This window comes from Bactrocera tryoni, chromosome 3 (assembly GCF_016617805.1).
Source record: "Bactrocera tryoni isolate S06 chromosome 3, CSIRO_BtryS06_freeze2, whole genome shotgun sequence".
Taxonomy (NCBI): domain Eukaryota; kingdom Metazoa; phylum Arthropoda; class Insecta; order Diptera; family Tephritidae; genus Bactrocera; species Bactrocera tryoni.
In genome coordinates this window covers 17,122,660-17,135,985 of record NC_052501.1, presented here as the reverse complement: position 1 = coordinate 17,135,985, position 13,326 = coordinate 17,122,660, and the positions used below count along the sequence as shown (strand labels likewise).

The 13,326-nt window shown below is 29.4% G+C and overlaps 1 protein-coding gene and 1 long non-coding RNA gene across 2 annotated transcripts in view; one reads left to right on the top strand and one right to left on the bottom strand.

Annotated features, from left to right (window-relative positions):
* LOC120771554 (diacylglycerol kinase 1) overlaps window positions 1-11,766 on the bottom strand; it is a 195,647-nt gene extending 183,881 nt beyond the window's left edge. The window contains exon 1 of the mRNA XM_040099615.1: window positions 11,200-11,766. The gene's annotated coding sequence lies outside the window, so the exon portion shown is untranslated. The remainder of the gene's footprint in view (window positions 1-11,199) is intronic.
* LOC120771556 overlaps window positions 1-13,326 on the top strand; it is a 104,276-nt gene that overhangs the window by 82,221 nt on the left and 8,729 nt on the right. The window lies entirely within an intron of this gene.

Below are 13,326 nucleotides of genomic sequence, written 5' to 3'. Positions count from 1 at the left end.
CATTAGTTAAAGCGAGATTGCACGCCGATATGAGAGCTTATGAGACTTTCACGGAATCAATACCGACGCTTTTGTCGGCAGACAAAATAAAATGAGCACATGCATGAATGAATATATTTATGTACTGTATACTGTATGTATATAGATATTAGGGTGCTTCAAAAAAAATTTTTTAATTCTTTTTGTCAACTCTCTTACCCCCTCAAATCTTATTGATTGACGAACCAAAAGTGGTCCCTCAAGCCAAGCGCTGTAGCTTAACTCTAAGGAGTCGCTATTTTTTTTTTTTTTTAGATTCCCATACATTTAACATAGGAATTTTCGTTTTTTCATTCAAACTAAAATTTAACATAGGAATTTTCGTTTTTTCATTCAAACTAAAATTTAACATACTAATTTTCGTTTCTCAAAAATAACCATCACATATTCATAAAGTTGGCTTTTCAAACTTTAAAAATTATGCGACAATTAGTTGGTGAAATTTTAGTTTGAATGAAAAAAACGAAAAATCCTACGTTAAATGTATGGGAATCTAAAAACAAAAAAAATAGCGGCCCCTTAGAGTTAAGCTACAGCGCCTGGCTTGAGGAAGGATTTTTGGTTTGTCAATCACTAAAATTTGCAGGGGTAAGAGTTGAAAAAAAAAATTCAACAAATTTTTTTGAAGCACCCTAATAGATATGAATATCCTCACCTAATATACAAAATAACGTAACATCACTTTTCATAGTTTACAGGCGCAGGAAAAGCGATATAAATGAAAACACTCATATTGAAACAAAATTTCAGTTTTGGTTATAGACTGGTTATATATTGGTTATCGTACACTCATATTGGTTATAAAATGGTTACAAACTGGTTATCATACCTTTATGTATATTGAGATAAATTATTTTATGGTTATAAAATGTTTATATATTGGTTATAATATCTGTTAGCGATTTTCGATTTTTTTTGATCATACATAGTTTGCATTTTTGTGAAGATATATAGTATATTAGGGTGTTCGTTATTTCCCAATTTGACTTTTTTTTTGCAAAGGCCACCTTAATTTTCAAGTTTTGTACCAAATTGAGATTTTCAATGTACACAGTACACCATGACGTATGAGCAACACAAAATGTATAATTCACTCGTATGGATGCTCAGTGCATTCGAAGCATAAGTTTAAATGCATGTAACTTTGAAATGAGTAGATTTGTGGAAAAAATCATTAAAACCTTTTTTGTGGAACGGAAAATTTTGTATTTGAATACCATATCTTCAAAATTTTAAATTTTCTTAATTAATGCAAAATATCCCAAAATCGTGTGATATACGGAAAAAGAAACAAATTTTAAGTTAAGAATTTAGAAGTTTTTGCGTTGGACAATTTTTTTTTACCAAAAATTGAAACTTATGGGCACGTTCGTAAAAATTAATTCAATTTCAGAAATAACGCATACCCTAATATACATAATAATGCATGTTTACAACAGCAAGATTGACATATATGTTCGTATATCTGTGTGTATTTATTATTATACGCGAATATTAAAAAAGAAAATCACACGCAAATCGCTTTATATATTAAGGTCAATCAGACTACGCTACCGTGGTATATGTTAAACTCACACACACACTCATAAGTGTAATCCCATGTAGCGGCACTTATGACTATAAATAAAAAATAAGGGAAAATGAGCAACTGGTCGGCCATACGCGCCGCTCGTAGACAGTAATTATAATAAAAATAAAATTCAATATCCCCATATGTTCTTATGCATATGTGTTTGTGGGGGTGTGTATGAGCGATTATTTTGTTAAAAACAATGACGACAGCACACACATACACACTAGATATGTGGCTATGCAGACAAAAGGGGCAAACGTGAGCGTTAGAACAGACGATTGGCAAATAATGCGTATGAGCACAAATCACGCGCACCAAGGCAGCAATACACTTACACACATATATACATAGGTATATGCTGATAGACATATACTTACAAAACCAGAGGGTTATAGTATTGTACATGCATATTGACATATTGAGATTAAGTGCAATATAAATTATAAGTTTGCTTGCGCAAAGTTGTCTACTTGCACATATACATATGTGTGTTTGTGACGTTGTTTGGCGCTGCTGAAATGCTGCTGGCGGAAGTGGATTGGAGCGAAATGCTGATTGAAATGATAAGATTTACGATTATTTTGGTTTAGTCGGAAAGGATGTGAACACACATACATATATATATGCTACCTATCACATATAAATGTATATAAACATACATATATACTAACAGACATATATATATATTTTTTTTCTTATGCATATACACATATTTAGCTAAACGTGTACATATATTTATGTATATATATTTACATGCATCATTATGCATTCGAACAAGTTTGTCAAGACATATTCCTTGTAATTGTTTTATTATTTCTACATTTACGGCAGCAATGATTTACTGTTGCCACTTTTTTTTTGCATGCATGACTTGTTGTTTTTGTAATTTTATTGTAGTTTTTTGCACTTTGTTGATTGCTTTGATTTGTCGATTTGCTTGTATTAAAGCGCTAGTGCAAGTCTTTGTTTTCCTGCCGCCAAATATTCATAGATTTTGATGTTTGCTTTGAAAATTCTGCAAATGAAGCAAATATTTGCACACACATGCCCAGATTCTGATTAAAAGTAAATAAAAACTGAATTTATATTGATTGCAGTTGATAAAGAAAACAAGAAAAAATATTCATAAAAGGGTGTAAAAAGCAGTTTGTCGGCCAAATTGTATGGCAGCTATATGATACAGTGGTCCGATCTGAACAATTCATTTGGAGATTGTACCATTGCTTTGGGCAATATTCCATTTTAATTTCCGTAAAGATAGCTTGGCAAATAAAAAAGTTTGCCATACTGAAACATGATTTTAGTCATTCTGTTTGTATTGCAACGATATCTTATATGTATATCCGATCTGAATAATTTCTTGGGAAATTAAAGCAATGTCTTCAGTCAAAATAAATGTCAAAATTTGTCAGGATATCTTGTCAAATAGAAAAGTTTTTCATACAGAAACTTGATTTTAATCTATCAATTTGTATGGCAGCTATGGTTTATAGCGGTCCGATCTGATTAATTTTTTGGGAAATTATAGAATTGCGGCAACTAAAAATGTATGCCGAATTTCATAAAGATACCTTTGTCACATAAAAAAGTTTTCCATACAAGAAATTGATTTTGATAGATCAGTTTGTATGGCAGTTACATATGTTATAGTGTTCCGTTAACCGCGGTTCCAATAAATGAGTAACTACTTGTAGAGAAAAGAATGTGTGCAAAATATATATTATATGGTCTTCCACATTTCCTTCTTGGGGTTAAAATTTTCGTACCAGATTTTATTTACCTTCTTCACTGTATATATGTACAAGTATTAAATAAAAATATCTTATATTGATTGATTTGATAATGAAAATACGTGCAATGTGTACTTTGCGAATTTTGCAATAATTTTAATTCAGGGCATTAGATTGAGTGATTCTTTACTTTTCCCTTATGTATAAAAAATATTTGCTTAAAAACAGAATGCAAGAAAAAGTAAAAAAACGAAACCTCAGGGAGCATATGCGAGCCAGAAGACAATGAAGAATGCATATTTGAGTAGTTGGGAGGCAAAAATGTGCGCATTATTTATCATTTTAAGCAAGCAGACGATCAGATAAGAAAACTGTATGTAAGCAAATTCTGCTGTAAAGAGAACCGAAATGAATTTTTGAGAGTTGAACTATTGAACTTGAATAAATATTATTTTAAATTAAATTTTTCTGAGAATTTTAAAGTGTAATTTCGTTTAGCAAATATTCATGTGATTTGTTTCCTTTGATATTAATCAAATTTAGTTATACCGCATATGTCAACTCTATAAAATACATATACATATATATGTAGGTATATGTTGAATATACAAGCTGTTTAATATACACAATTAATTTTCTAAAAATATTTGGTTTTAATTTTAGTGGTAACCTTTGTATGGAAAACATATTTATTTAGTACCGTTATAACTAAAGCAAATTACTGATATATTATTTTCTTATTAATATTTGTATTTTTTTTTTGTAAATTGGCAACCATATGATATTATTATAATAATATTTTTGTTTGTTATCTGCATTTTAAATATAGTTGTAAAAACTTGGCAACTCTATGTATTTTTTTCTAGAATAAAGCTTAAAAATCATATTTTAGAAAGTGAAAATTTTTTACTGCATATTCATTTTTTTCAAAAAGGCTTCTCGTTTACTTATTTGACCTTTTATTTCAACTCCTGTCATATTTTTGTCGATTTTTGTATAAACCAAACTGATGGTAACCCTATTGAATAATTTTCAGCTCTTAATTACCTACATAGTATATGATTCATATTACCTATGTTTGCAAATAATTTGTTTTATATTTCGAATGCTTTTATTTAGACATTATGAGAAATTAATTTGAATTTTTTAAAGCTCTGATCGATTTTTCAAAATTTAAAAGCCCACTTGTAATTTAAAAAATTATCTTTCTTGTGTATTTTTTGGAACTCCTATGTAAGAGCATTTTTATTATAAATTCTAAAATAAAGATTACCATACCTTTCATTTGCGTTACCCAAATACTTGCAAATCCTATTCAAGGTAGTTCGAAAAAATATATTGTTTTTTAAATAATTGATTAAGCTGTCTGAAAAATTACTTAATATGTTTTTTCTAAATAGCTAAAAATCACCAAGTGTTTCAAAAAATCCTTTTAAAATCTTTATTTGCAAATTGTTGGCAACTCTGTTTAGAAAAAGTCGTAATTTAAAACTGTTAGCAACTCTGTCTAAAAAAGTGCAAAATGGTAAAATATTTTTTTAAATTTTTATCTGTAAATTGTTGGCAACTCTGTTTATTACGTTTCTTAAATTTTTTCTTAGATTTCTTCAAAGCTGTTTTCAAACATATGAAACAATTTTTTGTTATAATCATGGTGAAAATTTTAAGTTTATTATTAAAAACTTCTTGGCAACTCTGTCTGAAAAATCTGGAATATGTTATTTTTAAATAGGTTGATCCCAAATACATATAAGTATTTTTAAAACTTTTATTTGAAAATTGTTGGCAACTCTGTTTTATAAAAAGTCGTTAATTTAAAATTGTTGACAATTCTGTTTACAAAAAGTGCGAAATATGAGTTTTTAAAATTTTTATTTGAAAATTGCTGGCAACTCTGTTTTATAAAAAGTCGTTAATTTAAATATATTCTGTCTGCAAAAAGTTTTTATCTCTCCCGACATTGTAAGTATTTTTTTTTTTTAATTTTCATTTAAAAAATGTTGGCGACCCTGAATCTCGTGTTTCTTAATTAAATAATTGCTATCAAATATATAATATATGTATAAACAATTTGTATTATCTCCATGTTGAAAAAATTAAATTTTGAATTATTATTCAAAAAATCTTAGCAAGTAATCTGAAAAATTTTGAAATACAAAATTTTTTATTTTTTAAATGAATACTTAATTATTTTTAAACTTAATTTTTAATATGAAAACTGTTGACAACTCTCTTTGATAAAGAGTTTTGATGAAAAACCGTTTGCAAATCTATCTAAGAAAACGAAATATGCTTTTTTTAAATAATTTTTTAAAATTTATATTTGAAAAAACTTGACAACTCTGTTTGATAAAAAGTTTTATGAAAAAATCTTTGGCAATCCTGTTTAAAAAATTAAAAATATACTATTTTTAAATATTTTATCTTTTTAATTTTCATTTGATAAGTGTCGGCAACTCTGTTTTATGAAAAGTTTTTTTTTTTGAAAAATCGTTGGCAATCCTGTCAAAAAATCCAAAATGTGCTATTTTTTAATAATTTTTTAAAATTTTAGATTTGAAAATTGTTGGCAATCCTTTTTAATAATTTTTTTTAATTATATGTTATTATAGAAAATTGTTGGCAACTCGATTTAATAAAATTTTTTTTTTTTCAAAAATTGTTGGCATTCAAGATAAGCTAAGCCCAAATTTAGCGGTTAAGCTAATAGTTGCCACAATTTAATAACCGCATATACGAAAACCATTGCCAGCACCATTTAGCTACCTGCCACAAAATTTTACAACCAGCAAATGGCATAATATGGCATTAGCCCAGACTCATTTCAGCCACTTAAATTCGTCTGTCTGCGAAAAATAAAATATAAATATTCCCGGCTGCGGTATCATAACTTTTAATTAGAACCTTTTAACGCCTCTAGATATTTTCCAATTACACCTCGTTAAAATTTTTATATTTGTTTGGAGTTATTTTTGTTTTTGTTTTCGCTTTCGCCTTGTTTTTGTACGCTTGTACGCCTTTCGTAGAAACCATTAAATGCTAATTTCGCTTTGTCGCGTTGCGACGCGTGTCAACCCATTTGTTTGCCTATTTATTCATATTTTTAGCGCACCTACAAGTGAGACGGTATGTAGTATGTGTGAGAATGTATGTGTTTGTGTGTGTGCTGGCTGACTCCTACATTCATTCTGTTGTTGTACGTCTGTCTACATGCCTATTGTTTTGTTGTTAGTTTGTTGGATAGACGTTCATTCGCCACTGCAGCAACAAACCGCAAGCACACACGCCCACACACACACGCATATACATATGAGTACATAAAATGCTGATAATACAAATTGTTTCTGTCACTTGTTGTGGTTATGCCATTCGCATTAGTCGACCGGCCATTGTTTATACGCATCGGTATAGTATGCAAAAGCAAAATACACTCGAAAATTAAAAAAATAATTTGTAAATTATAAATTGCGCATGTGTGTAGGGTGTGTGTGTGTGCTCTTATGCAAATTTTTGCATTGTTCATGTGCGTATAAATTAGCATAAATAGTATTTAATGAGGCAGAAAGGGTGATGTTTTTCTTTTTTGTTTTTGCGTCAAGCAAAATGCTTTCTGGAGCGGCGCAGCCTATTTTAGCAGCTTTCAAATTTATTATATTGTCTATTTTCGTATTACTACTTGTATGAAGCTAAAGTGCTTAACAAGATAAATTTATAAAATATCAAAAAGTCGTACGAAATCGCAATATATAAATTGAGCACATATTTATACAAATGAATTATTTATTTCCCTCATTAGTAAACGAATATTCCTTTATATTACATTACATAAAAACATTTGTTGAATAATTACTTGGCTGAGATAACGTATACGCCTGGGTAGACTCACAAATAATGTATGTATGGCTGAAAAACATTTGACTTCTTGACAATCCTTTGTTATTTTGAACAGCTAATTTTCAATTAAAAATATTAAAATAAAATTAATTACAGATGCGTGCAACTTGTTAACAACGCTAGAAGGAAAAATCCAAATCGGTTGATATTTTCATTTCCGAAAAAAGTTTTTTAACTATATGTCTTAAAGATAAATTGTGCAAATTTAGTTATTGTAAATTAGCCATTTTTTTATTATAAAAGAGCTTTTATAAAATAAAGGCATTTTATGACTGCAAAGTCAAAACTGGGTCGCGCAAGTAATTAACCACGCTTTCTTTTTTTTTTGGAAAAATTATTTTATTTCAAGTTTAAAGTTAATATTTGGTTGCAAACTCATTACTGTCAATCACGGCTTGGCCTCTAAGAGACATTGACTCCAGTAAACTTTGGCAAGATATCCTTTGGAATATGGTCATTATGGTTTAACCTTTTCATATAATTCCTGGAAATTTCCAACTTTATGAGAACGAACCCTTTTTTTCAAATGTGTCTAAAGATTTTCGATTAGAATTAAGCCCGGAATGCATAAATGTCAGTCTAATAGAGGCACCATGTTTTCGTGTATCCATTGCTTTGTACCTCGCGCAGTATGTTTCAAGTCGTTATCTTGCTGGTAAATTCACATTACGGGCATATTGTCATCAGGATATGGTAACATTACGTTGTCCATGATTGAAACATATTTGAACTGGTCCATGAACGCATTTATTTTTACAAATAGGCTCAACACCTCACCACGAAATGGCACCCAAAATCATTATACAGTCGCCACAAGTTTTTTCAACTGAGCAAATCCTATTTGTCTTGCTTTCATCGAAAATAATACTCTTTTCCACTATTTTGCTGTCCAATGGCGGTATTTCTTTAAAACCTCCAAGCGGCTCCTTCGATTGCCTTCAGAGAGTAATGGCTTCTTACTTGAAACTCTTCAAAAGCGTCCTGCCACCCGGAATCGTCTTTTTACGGTATCCACCGTTAGTGCATCGGGGTTTTCTCCAAAAACCACAACTAGAATTTGATTTGCCGCCCTGTGGGGTTCCTTTTTTGACTCGCGTATAATTAACTCGTCCTCTTCAAGAGTGGATTTTCGACCTCTCTTCTTTCTTGAAATTTGTTTTGTCATTTTATTCTAGTTGAAATACCTGACTGCATTAATTAAAAGCCAACCGCTTGGAGAAATTTAGGGTATTTGCCATGTCTCCGTAAGATTTACTATCCTTGTACATCTGGATAATAACAGCCTTAGTGTACTTCACACAAGACTTGTGCTTACTCATTTTTATTCACTAAAATGATTTAATTTCTTAATAGTGACATATTTCAATAAAAATCATTGATTTAGTTACCTGAACGCAACCAATTTCTAAGAAATCTTAAGAATTCAACACGCCTTGCTAATTAAATGCACGACCATTTTACTCACTATTTCATAAAAGACCTTAAATATTTCAGAATATCGGGATTTTTTCAAAAAAAATTTACAGCTAAATCTGACCATGCTTTCATACATAGAAGAGAATTCAAAATAAAATTATATTTTTACCATTAAAAATTTTACAGAAATCGTCATTTAATTTAAAGGGGCAAGTCGTTGTTAATTAGTTGCACGCATCTGTATAAGCGTATTTTTTTTTTGCATATCACATTTTACAAACTTAATGAATATTATTTATGTTATATCTTAGATAGCAGTTGCTTTTTAGCCTTTTTTAGAATATATTATTGTTATTCTAATGATGAAGGGTATTTCAATAGAGGAAAAATTTGTAAACTCTTATTAAAGTGAAATTTGTTGCTACTTGCATAAATATTTCTAAATTGAGCATGAATAATTTATTGGCGTAGGACTATATACACGAGATTTCAACGCTGTTGTTGCGGTAAATGAAATTACATACATACTTTGCATATTGTAACCATATGTTGGTGGAAGCTATTTAAAATTCTCGACAGTTATTCAAGCAATTATAATTTGCCTTTATTAGCAGAATAGTTACATAAGTTTGTGATTGAAGAGTAATTAAAAAATGTTCCGTTATGAACTAACTACCTAATGATTACAATTATTATTTTCATTTAGGAAATAAATTGTTTTTTAATACTTAAAGCGAGTAATTGCAATGTAATCATTACCAATAATTAATTATGTACTGCTTACAATTATTAGGAAATAAGAAATAAATTAATTTTTAGTTCTTAAAGGGAGTAATTTCATTGTAATCATTACCAATAATTAATTATATAATGCTTACAATTATTATTTTCAATAATGAAATAAGAAATAAATTAATTTTTAGTTCTTAAAGGGAGTAATTTCATTGTAATCATTACCAATAATTAATTATAAAATGATTACAATTATTATTTTCAATTATGAAATAAAAAATAAATTAGTTTTTAGTACTTAAAGGTAGTAATTTCATTGTAATCATTACCTATAATTAATTATAAAATGATTACAATTATTTTTTGATTTGCCAAAAAAGAGAAAAAAACCCGTTTTTAACAATTTTAAGTACTTAATGGGGGTAATTGTATTGTAATCATTACCAATAATTAACTATATTCATAATTTAATTCATGAAAACTGAAAAAAAGATTGTAACATTCAAAGAAAGAAATTAATAATGTAGTCATTAACATTATTTCATTATATAACGATATTAATAATTTTACGGGTTTTTGAAAACGAAACAAATTCACGTTTACAGCTCTAGAGTACTAATTGTAAAGTAATCATTACAATCAATTAGTTATATAACGATTATATTTATTTCTTTTTTTTAGCGAAGCATAGAAAAAGTCACTTTTAATACTTGAAGATAGTAATTAGTAATGTAATCATTACCTCAAATTAGTTTTAAAACAGAAGTGAAGAATATAACTCCTAATACTTAACGACAGTATTTAATAATGTAATTATTACCATAAATTAATTAGATAATGATTATATTTACTTTTTGTTTTACGAAAGCAGACAAAATTCACTTTTAATACTTAAAGGTAGTAAATAATAATGTTATGATTCAAATTACTTTTCGATTACATACTTCCATTACACTGTGTAGCTTTTTTAAAATAATTTTTAATAAAAATTTTGGCTGTTCATATTATGGTGTTATGAGCTTTAAAGTTTTATAATTGATGAAAAGTTGTGTTTTTATAAAAGTTTGAAGATTTTTCATAAATCTTCTCTTAGTTTGTAAGGGAAAATAAATGAATTTCACTTTAAAAATTAAATTTTTATGCAGCAAACAACTCACTAGCAAAATATGTTCAATTAAATATTAAATTATCCGCCAAAGCGCCGAAACCTCTACACAAAAATATGTCTTGAGTGAAATACTCAGCCTAACAAACAATTTATTCATGCTGCAGGAACTCGTTAACTTGACCGTTCTTCCTAATATATTCATAAACTTTGATTATACAAACATTCTTTGTATTCATTCATACATTCTCAAAGTTATGACTCCAGATAACTTTGAATACCAAGAAATCTTTACAAATGCTAACTATAGAATTTTCACACATCTCCCACTAAACTTTTCGCAAATATTTCATAACATCTATTTACCAATTCGATTCGCATTCCTGTACGATATTTCATTATTTCTTGCAACAAAAATTCCTTTGCCTACACATGCAACCTGGCCAACCTTTGAACTTTGCAATTAACAAAATGCAATCTCTCTTAGTTATGCCAAAGGAAATGTATTTTATTCGCATAACTTTTCGCCTTTGTCATTTTAAGGAAAATGCTTGTAAAAATATCTTCAGAGCCTTCGCTTCGCGCATAAACTTTTACCACTCAAAGCTATCAAATTTGCGCTCATCAATCAAAAGCAGAAAAACAACAAAAAGAAACACTTACAAACACGGGAAATAAATAAAATGGAAAGTAAAGGAACTAGAGCGCACCTTAGATCATCAGCAGCGGGTCGCAGAGCTCAGCACACCACATCAGCAAGGCACAGCAATGCCGCGTCGCACGCCGCGCCGTCAGTGCTTACACTGCACTGCACTTTGTTCAGCCGACGGCTGTCTCCCTTTGGTGGTTTTATTTGGATGTGTGAGTGTTTGTAAACAGGCACATCGATTCACACACACGCACACAGTCGCACAAATGTCAACCCACTCCAACTTCTTGTCGCAGTAAATTCTTTCGTTTGCAGTTTTTTATTGTTTTGTTTTTCGATTTTTTTGACTATTTTTATTTGTGTTTTTGTTTTCTTTTTTGTATTTCAATTTCTTTGCTATTTGTTTGTTTTCGCTTGTGTTTGTTGCGCTGCTGTGCACCGACTTCACGCTGCCACACACTTTTTAAATTTATTTGCAATTTTTTTCGCAAATAAATAGATATATAAATATAGGATATATTTACAGAAATACATGCGATAAAAGCTTCGAACAAAGTCACCCACTCTTTTTTGCTTTTTGCTGCTGCTGCTCACCACTTCATTTGCCTTTTAATTTATTTCATATTTATTTTTGTATTCAAATTTTTTATATTTATAAGCGCAGCAATCTTATATTTACTAGAAATTTGTATTTGTATTTATAAATATTCTCAAAAATATTTTTGTTTTCTACACACTGCTATTGTGGCTGTTGTTGTTGCTGCTGCGACGGCTACTTCTTGGCTGCCACCAATACGTCAGCGTTTTTTATCACTTGCTCAAATCAGCGAAAACACAAACAAAAAATTATCTTTTCGCTTTTGTTGTTGTTATAGTGTGTTTGTGTTTTTGTTATATTCTTATTTAAACATTATCTTATTTTATTTTATTTTATTTTATTTTATTTTATTTCGGTTTTCTTATTTATCTCGTTTTCCACGCGTTACCGCCGGCAGTTCCACTGAAACTGAGCCATTTCACGCTGTGCTGTTTGCTTTTATTCATTGTGGCCAACATTGCTGGCAGAGTTGTGTTCACCACGTCCTCCACCGCGTCCCCCACACCGGCGCGCACACCTGCTCTCTTGTTGTTTGCCTGATTTTCACAACTCACAACGTTCTACGCTCACGTGGCGTGCAAACAGAGAGTATTGCCAATTTGCTTTTGCTGTTTCAAAGCGCAGCAAGTGGTGGAAAATGTTGTTTGGCGCATTTCTCCAGAGAGAGTGAGAGCGAAAATTGCGATAGTGATGGCATGTTGCCATAATTATTTTTTTTCAATTTATAGTTTTTAAGAACGCTTAAAATTTTTAATCAGAAAAACACCCAGATCAATTATTTTAGAAATAAATATTCACTCAAATTTAAGCTTGAGAATTGGGTAAACCCCTTTTTTTCTAATTACATTTAAGAAACTAAACAACGTTTTTGGAAATATAAATTATCGGGATTCTTTCTCGGGATCCCGAATTTTCAGGATTTTTATTGTATTAAAATTTAAGTTTTAAATTGTGTACACATATGAGTTTTTTTTTTCAAATTACAGTTATTAATTAAAAAATGTATCTGAAATTTTATTTTTAAAAACTCTCCATTTTATTAAATATGGAAAATGTGTGTAAAAAATTGGTTGCTACATGTACATACTACATACAGTATATAATTTTGCTATATGGTACATATTTCAACTTTTCTAGAAATAAAAATTATCGGGATTATTTTTCGGGATCCCGAATTTTCGGAATTTTTTCTAAACTAAACTAAACAAAAAATAACCAGAAGAATTATTTTTAGAAATAAAAATTATCGGGATGCAATTTCGAAACCCCGAATTTTCGAGATTTTTACTAATCCTGAATTTAAGATTGAGTGCACATACACTTCTATTTTTGGAAAATTTATACTTTTTTAAATTTTTTTTATGAAATTTTGGTGTCCCGAATTTTCGGGATTTTTACGAAACTAAACTAAACAAAGAACAACCAGAAGAAACTTTTTTTAGAAATAAAAATATAATACATATACACATTTTTTAGGAATTAAAATTATCGGGAAGCAATTTCGTTATCCTGAAGTTTCGAGATTTTTAATATTCCCAAATTTATGATTAAAAATGGCGTACACTTCTATTTTTAGCAAATTAATACGTA